Genomic DNA, 8,311 nt, shown 5'->3' on the forward strand with positions numbered 1-8,311 from the left:
ATTTTAATAAAAAATAATTAATTATTTGGAATATCATTTATAACGGCTTTTGAAATGCAGAGGAGCAAAATGACATCGTTTTATTATTTTGAAATACATCTTGCAACGGCTTTTTACACAGCCTTTAGTATGATGCCTTTTATGATAATACAAATATAATATGTTGTAACTCTATTTGTAATGGTTTTATACATAACTCTATTTTCGTAACTCAATTAGTAATGACCTTTCAAAAATTGTAACACAGTTTGTAGAGGCGTTTGTAACGACTATGCTTTATAACTGGTAGTTAGCAGATTTTTTTTCCTCATTTCCACCCTCTCTTCATCCTCTTCGCGCAACTCTCTCTCTCCCCTGTCCCCTGACCAACCCCACCACCAGCCTCACCGTCCCCACTTGCCCCCACCGCCCGCCACCACTCTCCCTCCCCCCAACTCCCCCCCCCCCCCCCCTCTCTCTCTCTCTCTTCCTCCCACCCATGCCTTCTTCCCCACCACCGCCCCACTAGCCGCTCCACCACCTGCCCCACTAGCCACCACCAGCCAAGTAAGTACCCCATCCCCTTATTTTTTCAAAAAAAATTTATGTAATTTTTATTTGTATTGAATTTATTAAATGTGTGTAATTTTCTTTTAAATGTATCTACTTTAAAAATTTTCTGGGACGGTGGTTTTTCAAATTTTCTATAATTTTAAATTTTTTATACATTTCTTTAATTTTAAAATTATTAAAAAAAATTGATATTTTTAAGAATTTTTTTATTTTTCTGAAATTTCGTAAAATATTTATGTGATTTTTTTAAATTTTTTTGTAATTTTTATAATTTTTTTATATTCTCTGTAATTTTTTCATAAATTTTTTTAATTTTAAAAAATTCTAATAAATTTCTGTAATACTAATAGATTTCTGCTATGTTAAAAAATTTCTGTAATTTTAAAAAGTTTTAATCATTTTCTGTGATTTTCAATTCTTTTCATAATTTTCTATTTTTTTTAAATTTTCGGTAAATTTTTGGTGATTTTAAAAGAATTTCGGTAAAAAAATTATGTTATGTAATTTTTGCAATTACATTAAGAAAATGGACCTTAATGTAATTTTCAGAAAAATTTGGACCTTAATATAATTTTTATAAAAAATTATCCATTTTAAGAAAAAATTGGACCTTTATGCAATTTTTAGAAAAATTATGCATTTTAGGAAAATGAAATTGAACCTTAAAGTAATTTTAGGAAATATTTGGACTTTTATACCATTTTTAGAAAAAAAATTTAACCTTAACGTAATTTTAGGTAAAGTTTGGACCTTAATGCAAGTTTTGGAAAAATTATGCATTTTAGGAAGAAACTGGACTTTAATGTAATTTTAGAAAATATGTGGACCTTTTTGCAATTTGTACAAAATATTTGGACCTTTATCAGAATTTTTAAGAAAATTATGCAGTTTAGGAAAATTAGAAAAAATTGGACCTTAATACAATTTTAGAAAAATAACAGAGTTTAGGATAATCATGAAGGTTAGTTAATGAAATTTTTAAGAACTTTCATTAAAATTTAAAATTTTTGGACTTTAAATTCTATATTTTTAGGAATACTTTTAGGACATTAAAATTTAATATAAATTTTAAGTAGTTTTGGATAATTGGTGACTATTTTAATATTTTTTTATATATTTTAGATCCATGATTATCGGTACTCCACTTCCTCCAGGACGAGGTCGTGGCTGGGGCCACTGTCATGCATGCGGCTATGGCCCTGCCAGTCTTCATTGGGCTATTGGTGCGGATGCACCCCCGACACCGGAGCGTGCGTCCCAGCGGCCGCTGATTCCTGCAGATTCCCCCACAGTAGGGTCAGATGCGGCGAGGCCCAGCAGTACACAAGCCCCTGCCAAGTCGTGGGATGCACCACAACCACCCCTACCACCATCGCCACCACTGCGACCAATGTCCCAAAGACACTGTATCAGTTTTCGGAACTTTTTATTTGGAACTTTTTATTGTTTTTAATATTTAATTATTTTTTCAAGTCTGACCGAGATTTTCACACTGCGATCATTAACCGCATTCCTAGGGGAACATATCGCGTATCCCACAGGAGCACCAATTATTTTGGTATAACAATTTAAAGGTAAGAATAGTATTTAATTTTAAGTAGTACTACCTTTTTGTCTAATATTTATATATCTTTTTTAGTATGTGGAATTTGTAGCTGTCCTCATGGTGGGATTGCAACAACAAGTTGATGTTCAAGATCGTCAAGTCGCAGGTTTGGTAAATTCCTGCGAAAGTGGTTCGCCGACACCTGGAATCAGTTTGCCCGAACGCTGTGGTTGATCGAGGAGATCTCGCGCCAACTTTTGGAGTACTAAGAGAGCCCAAAATTCCAGGCACAATCGACAAAGAACAACTCGGAAGCAGCTGCTACTGTCTACCGCTGGGAATTGTCCTCCATTGGGGCTCACAAGCGTAAGATGGTAAGTATATTAACTTATAGTATTAATTTAGTTTAATTTTTTAAATTTCTAAGCATGTCTTTAAATGATTTTTGAATAGGAGGCACAACTCGAATGCCTGGTCAAATAGATGGAGGTGTTTGAGAAGGTGCTGCAAAAAGAAGGAGGACGACTAGTGGAGCGGCCCGAGAGCAGCGGAAGTCGCGGTAAGTATAAAAAATAGTTTCATTTGGAATTTACAATTATTTTTTTTAAATCTAATCATTTAATCTGTTGGCAGGAGCTGTTCCTGAACATGATGGAGGAACGACAAAGCCAGCACAACAATAATCAAGACCCTTTATTGTCCTCTCAAGGCTCGGTGGCTCGGAACGAGCAATAGGTGTGTCTGTCAGCAACGAGCGGCTGGAATAAGGGCTGAGTATTCGATCTCGGCTCCGAGGCCCACTACACTGTTGCTGGACCATCACAACCCAATGGGTCTACTGCTCCATTGCACTCACCACAACAACCGCCGCGCCCCGACCTTGATGATCAGGTAGCAAGATGCGAGGAGTGGATGCGGTGGTTGGATCCCACATGGCCCGATCCTCCAGCACCCTAGCCTCGAACTGATTCCCCGGTACTCGACAGCAACGACGAAGAGCCCACGGTCGAAGGGATACTGATTTAGATTAGTTTTTTTATTTGTATAAATATAATTTTTAAAAAATGCTTTTACTTTTGTAATTACATTATTTTTATTTTCTTGTTATATTATATGGTTTTTTATATAATATTACACATTTAAGAAATTAAAACCACCTAGATATATAAAAATTCAATAATTTATTTAAAATAAAATATTAAAATATATTAAATACAATTAACTATTAATAAAATCATTTTTTGTCATTGTATTTGTAACAACTTTCGGAATAAGTACAATTACCATATAATCACGCAGTCATTACAACGATCCTGTAAAAGATAGTTACACATTTTGAAAAAGGCCGTCCAAAAAGTCGTTACTAAAGTAGTGTAAAAGGACTACAAAGCAGTTGCAAAACTCAAGGTAACATATGCATGAAGGGTTACGAAGATCGCTACAACAACAATTGAAAAAAGAAATACAAAGCTTCATACAACAACCATTACAACATTACGTATAACCATTACAAAAATATATTGGAAACACCACTCCTATATCAAGCACAACCATACTTAAATGTGTAACAAAGACCGTTTCAATAATAGTAAAGTCAAACTTAATTTGGTCGTTCCAAAAATAGGTCCAAATTCATATTTTTGCAATTGAACTACTATTGTAAAGGTGACACAAGGCTGTTAATAAGATCTTTACAAGTTGTAAAGTCAAGCAAGCCATTACAAATATTTTATAACGCCCGCAAAAGACGCAGTAGAGGGTGCCGTTACAATTTAAATAATCTATTCCAAACTAATAATTTGGCCTTTAGAAAATCGTTATTGCACAATGCTTTTGTGTAGTGGTTAGTCCCAAATTTCAATACTTGAGATCGGCCCTGAACCGGCTCGATCCCAAGTGGGTCTGGGGCAATCCAACTTACTTTTTTATTGATAGAATTCGGTCTTGAGTCGGGCTAGTCTAGCTCGACCCACCGCACTTTTTGATGTGTGTGTCATAATATATTTAATTATTTATTATTTTTTTATTAGATTGTACATGAGTATTATGGCAAGTATAAATATAATATTTTTCCATTGGTGGGACAGATGATTTGGAGGCATATCAAAGCAATCTTAATTTGATTGAAAAATTAAAAATGAATCTTTTAGTGAGCTGCGTGTATCTCTCCGTATCTATAGATCTGAGCTAAGCAATAATTATTAATCCTTAATCCTCACCAATAATTTATTAGTACACAAAAATTTCAAGTTAAATGTATGTATGTAATAAGAAGATACGAGATGATCATTGATGTATATATTGTTATACATATTTATTTATAAGGGTAAAAAAGCATTTTTTGTATATAACCCATACAAAAATAAATACATACATCCTATCATACTACATAAATTCCAACACCATTATAAATATCAAAAATATGATTTTTTAGAGGTAACTACTATTCATTGATTTGACCACTCATACATACCAAAAAACCCTTATTTTTTACTTGGTGTGCAATTATGTTATAGGTAAAATTCTCGTTTCATCCTTTTGTTAAAATCATAACCACATCATTGGCACCGTTTGTGAAAAACTTTGCCTCGACGCTGAGTATACAAACTAGGTCTCGGGCTCGTGAAGTCCATGATTTGGACGTGATCCGCGAACAGTCGCCACTCCAGCAGGTAACCCCCCTACCTCATGAACAAGTTTCCCTCAATGGAGAGATCCCTTCACCACATCGACAATCTCCGCCCACGCCCCTTGGGAGAAACACTACCCCAGGAAGTCCCAGCCCAAGAACCGATGATCCAACTAACACAAGAGGCTTTGTTGCCTCTGAGTCGCGACACTTCTGCTCCACTGACGGCACAAGTTGTGGCCCAATTTGTAGCACAACAACCCGTGAACCCGCCCCCTCCTACCCTTCACATAAGTCGAAAATTATCCTCGGCTCCCGAAGAGGACGAGCAAAGGCGGGAGGAAGTGAACAGCAAAATCTCTCAACCCGAGATTACACGGACCTAAGATCAAAACTCGCCAAATCGAGAATCATCAGCTCCTCCACCGCCTAGGGGAGTCGAGGATCCTTATTTTCCATGGGTCGTCGCCCCTCCTCGGCAAAGCCCTTTCTCCCCTGCAATTTTAGCCGAAGCACTTCCAACGGGCATTAAAGTATCGAATCTGTTCGAATACAATGGAACAAGGGACCCGCAAGAACACCTGAACAAATTTTATGCTAAAATCGATTGGTACGACTTGAGTGACGCCGCCTATTGCAAGTTCTTCCGCATTATGCTCTCCAAACATGCTTTAGCATGGTTCAACCAATTGTTCTTTGGAACTAACTCCACTCTCAAGCAGTTAACTGAACGTTTTTTGCATCACTTCTTCATGAACAAGAAAGTCCAGAAAACGGCCACATATTTGTTCACCATTAACCAGAGAGAAAATGAGTCGTTAAGAGATTACGTTCAAAGGTTTATGGAGGCAGTGCACGAGATGTTGCATGTCAATCACGTGTTATTGGCCAACATAATTTAACAAAATTTGCTACTAGGAAGATTCAAAGAATCTATAGCCGAAAAAAAAGCCTAACTCTCTAGAAGACTTACTCATGCGATCATAAAAATATATTAGAATTGAAGAGTCTAATATTTCGGAGAGTTCCCTTGGCATCAAGAGGAAAGGTCAGGAAGAGCAAAAAAAATCGAGAAAGAAGGAGCGTAAAGATTTACCTCCGACGGGGTTCGCGCACTACACCCCCTTGAATGCATCTACGAGGGAGATATTAGTTGTGGCGGAACAACAAGGGCTAATCATTCAATGGTCCACAAAGATGAAAGATAATCCCAAAAGACTCAAATCTAATAAGTATTGTCGTTTTCACCGGGATAGGGGGCACACAGCGGAGGAATACCATCACCTGAAGAATGAGATAGAAAAATTTATCCAGCGGGGACATTTGAAGGAATATATCAACCATTATCCACAAGAACGTCAATTTGACCGTGGGCCGAATGTGCCAACTCCTCATGATAATAATTATCCCATAGCAGGAGTCATCCCATGACCTAAAAAAGATCAACAAACCACGAAGGGGTGACCCTAAGTTCACGTAGCGGAAAAAAATATTTTTTAATTATTCACTTGTAATAGGAGAAAACTCGAGTAGTAGTTCAACATGTCCTTTTCTCCTTTTTATTTCCCCTAAGACATTGTATTTCTAATTTTAAGTAATGAAATTAGTTGTCTTATCTAGCCCTAACAATCCAAATTAATTTAGACGTAGAGATCCTTGAAATTTCAAGAGGACACTAGAGGCAAAAATCGTCATTGCCCTATAGCCAAAAGTCGCTATTGCACCGAGACCGCTAGACGGAACTTTATTGAGATCCCCATCAATAATGTTGTTCCGAAAACTTTACATCCCTTTGAAATTTGTAAAAGACCGACTCCGGGACATGAAGTATCCTTTGAGGCAACATCCCTTTATCAAAAATCTAGACAATGTCCCCTCATAAAAAATGTCGAACTCGAAAAATTTTGCCCCCCCCCCTTTCCGAAGTTGGTAAAAACCCATGAGCAAAAACATCCCTTGAGGCAACATCTGACGAAAATAAGTCATTAGAGAACAAAACAATAACTGAATAAGCGTAGTGACTACATTTATGAATAAGGAATATTGCCGAGTTTAATGCCAAAATATACGACCATGTAAGTTGAAAAAAATTCACCCCAAGTATAAAATACCGGTGAGTTAACGTTAAAATATTCGACTAAGTAAGTCGGAAGAAATTCACCCCAAGTATAAAATACCTCTGAGTTAACGTTAAAATATCCAACTAAGTGAGTTGGAAGAAATTCATCCCAAGTGATAAATGTTAAATTACATACCAAAATTTTCGGTCATATGAGTCAGAAAAGACACCACCCCGTGAGGCAAGATAATTTGGCGATCGATAGAAATAAATATACCTTTTATCATTATTAGAGGAAGATAATTTGGCAATCGATCGCACGTTCCACAACACATGAAAGTCCTCTAGTGTAATGAGGAGTCTCATCTCTTGAAGACGACGTCAAAATCCCCTTAAAACACATGAAAGAATTCTAAATAACCTTGACTGATAGAGAATGAGAGTAAAATAAATTGAAATATACTTGATGGTGGAGTGGTAGAGGTTTTCAATTTTCATCCTTTTAACCTGAGTTCAAAACCTAAAGCGAGCGACATTTGTGCCTTCCCCCAAACTGCATGGATCGCTAAGTTTTGCGCTCGAGGCTCTCGAGCAGCTAGGTGAGTCCGAGTCCGAGTCCGAGTCCGAGTCTGCGCCTGGACTCGAGCACCAGGCGCGGGCTTGAGCTCGAGCCTACCTCCTCCCTACCATCTTCCGACCCAACGACTTGCGCCACCTTTAATAATAATATTGGGCTTGGATCATAAATGTTGGGCTTATTAACTAGTTTAATATTGAGATAAATAATTGTTGAAAATAAGTCAAGGCCCTAAATACTTATTACGTCTTCTTACTCTCGAACAAAATACATTTAGTTACAACGGCAAACGAGTAATTTTTATATATATAACCCATAAAATAAGTACATACACCCTACCATACTACATAAATTTCAACACTACTATAAATACCAAAAATATAATTTTTTAGAGGCAACTACTATGCATTGATTTGACCTCTCATACATACCAAAAACCCTATCGTAAACTGCTATGTAATTTTACTTGGTGTGCAATTATGTAGTAGGTAAAATTTTCGTTTCATCCTTTTGTTAAAATCACAACCACGTCAATCATGTAGTTGTAGGAACCAGGAGGAGCATTTGCATTTGCATCGACACACCGCCACCATAATGTAAAGGTTCCTCACTAGCAGGGAAGTTAAGCCTGACCGCATACCACCAGGCGCAAGCATGAACGAGCTGTTTAAAGGGCCATTCCCATTACCATTGTGGGCTTAGCGAGGAAGACGTCAGTTACTATGCCCTCAAGTTTGAGACAAATAGGCTTTACCCCGGGCGATGGACCTGTAAGTCTACATGTCAAAAACAGTCTTGCAAAAACGAATCATGCATGCTACTAACCGTCATTGCAGTGGTTGGGACCTGATGGCTGCATGTACGGGAGCACAAGTGAAGGAGTACAAGAGAGCGATGGTACGAAGGTGTTCTTTCTGCATTTAGAAGAATTGGAGGTGATGGAAGGAG

General features: G+C 37.3%; 1 long non-coding RNA gene across 4 annotated transcripts; it reads left to right on the forward strand.

Annotated features, from left to right (window-relative positions):
- Positions 1-302: 302 nt before the first annotated feature.
- LOC105178772 (uncharacterized) lies at positions 303-3,205 on the forward strand. 4 transcript variants are annotated; one of them, XR_849172.3, is made up of 6 exons: positions 307-546; positions 1,675-1,958; positions 2,070-2,126; positions 2,208-2,472; positions 2,552-2,657; positions 2,732-3,205. It is a non-coding gene; the product is annotated as an uncharacterized LOC105178772 (long non-coding RNA). The 4 variants fall into 4 exon arrangements; XR_849170.3 differs by having other exon boundaries at positions 303-546; positions 1,675-2,126; positions 2,192-2,472; XR_016063265.1 differs by having other exon boundaries at positions 309-546; positions 1,675-2,126.
- The last annotated feature ends 5,106 nt before the right edge of the window (positions 3,206-8,311 follow it).

Source organism: Sesamum indicum, linkage group LG12, assembly GCF_026168435.1.
Source record: "Sesamum indicum cultivar Baizhima isolate 11 linkage group LG12, ASM2616843v1, whole genome shotgun sequence".
NCBI lineage: Eukaryota > Viridiplantae > Streptophyta > Magnoliopsida > Lamiales > Pedaliaceae > Sesamum > Sesamum indicum.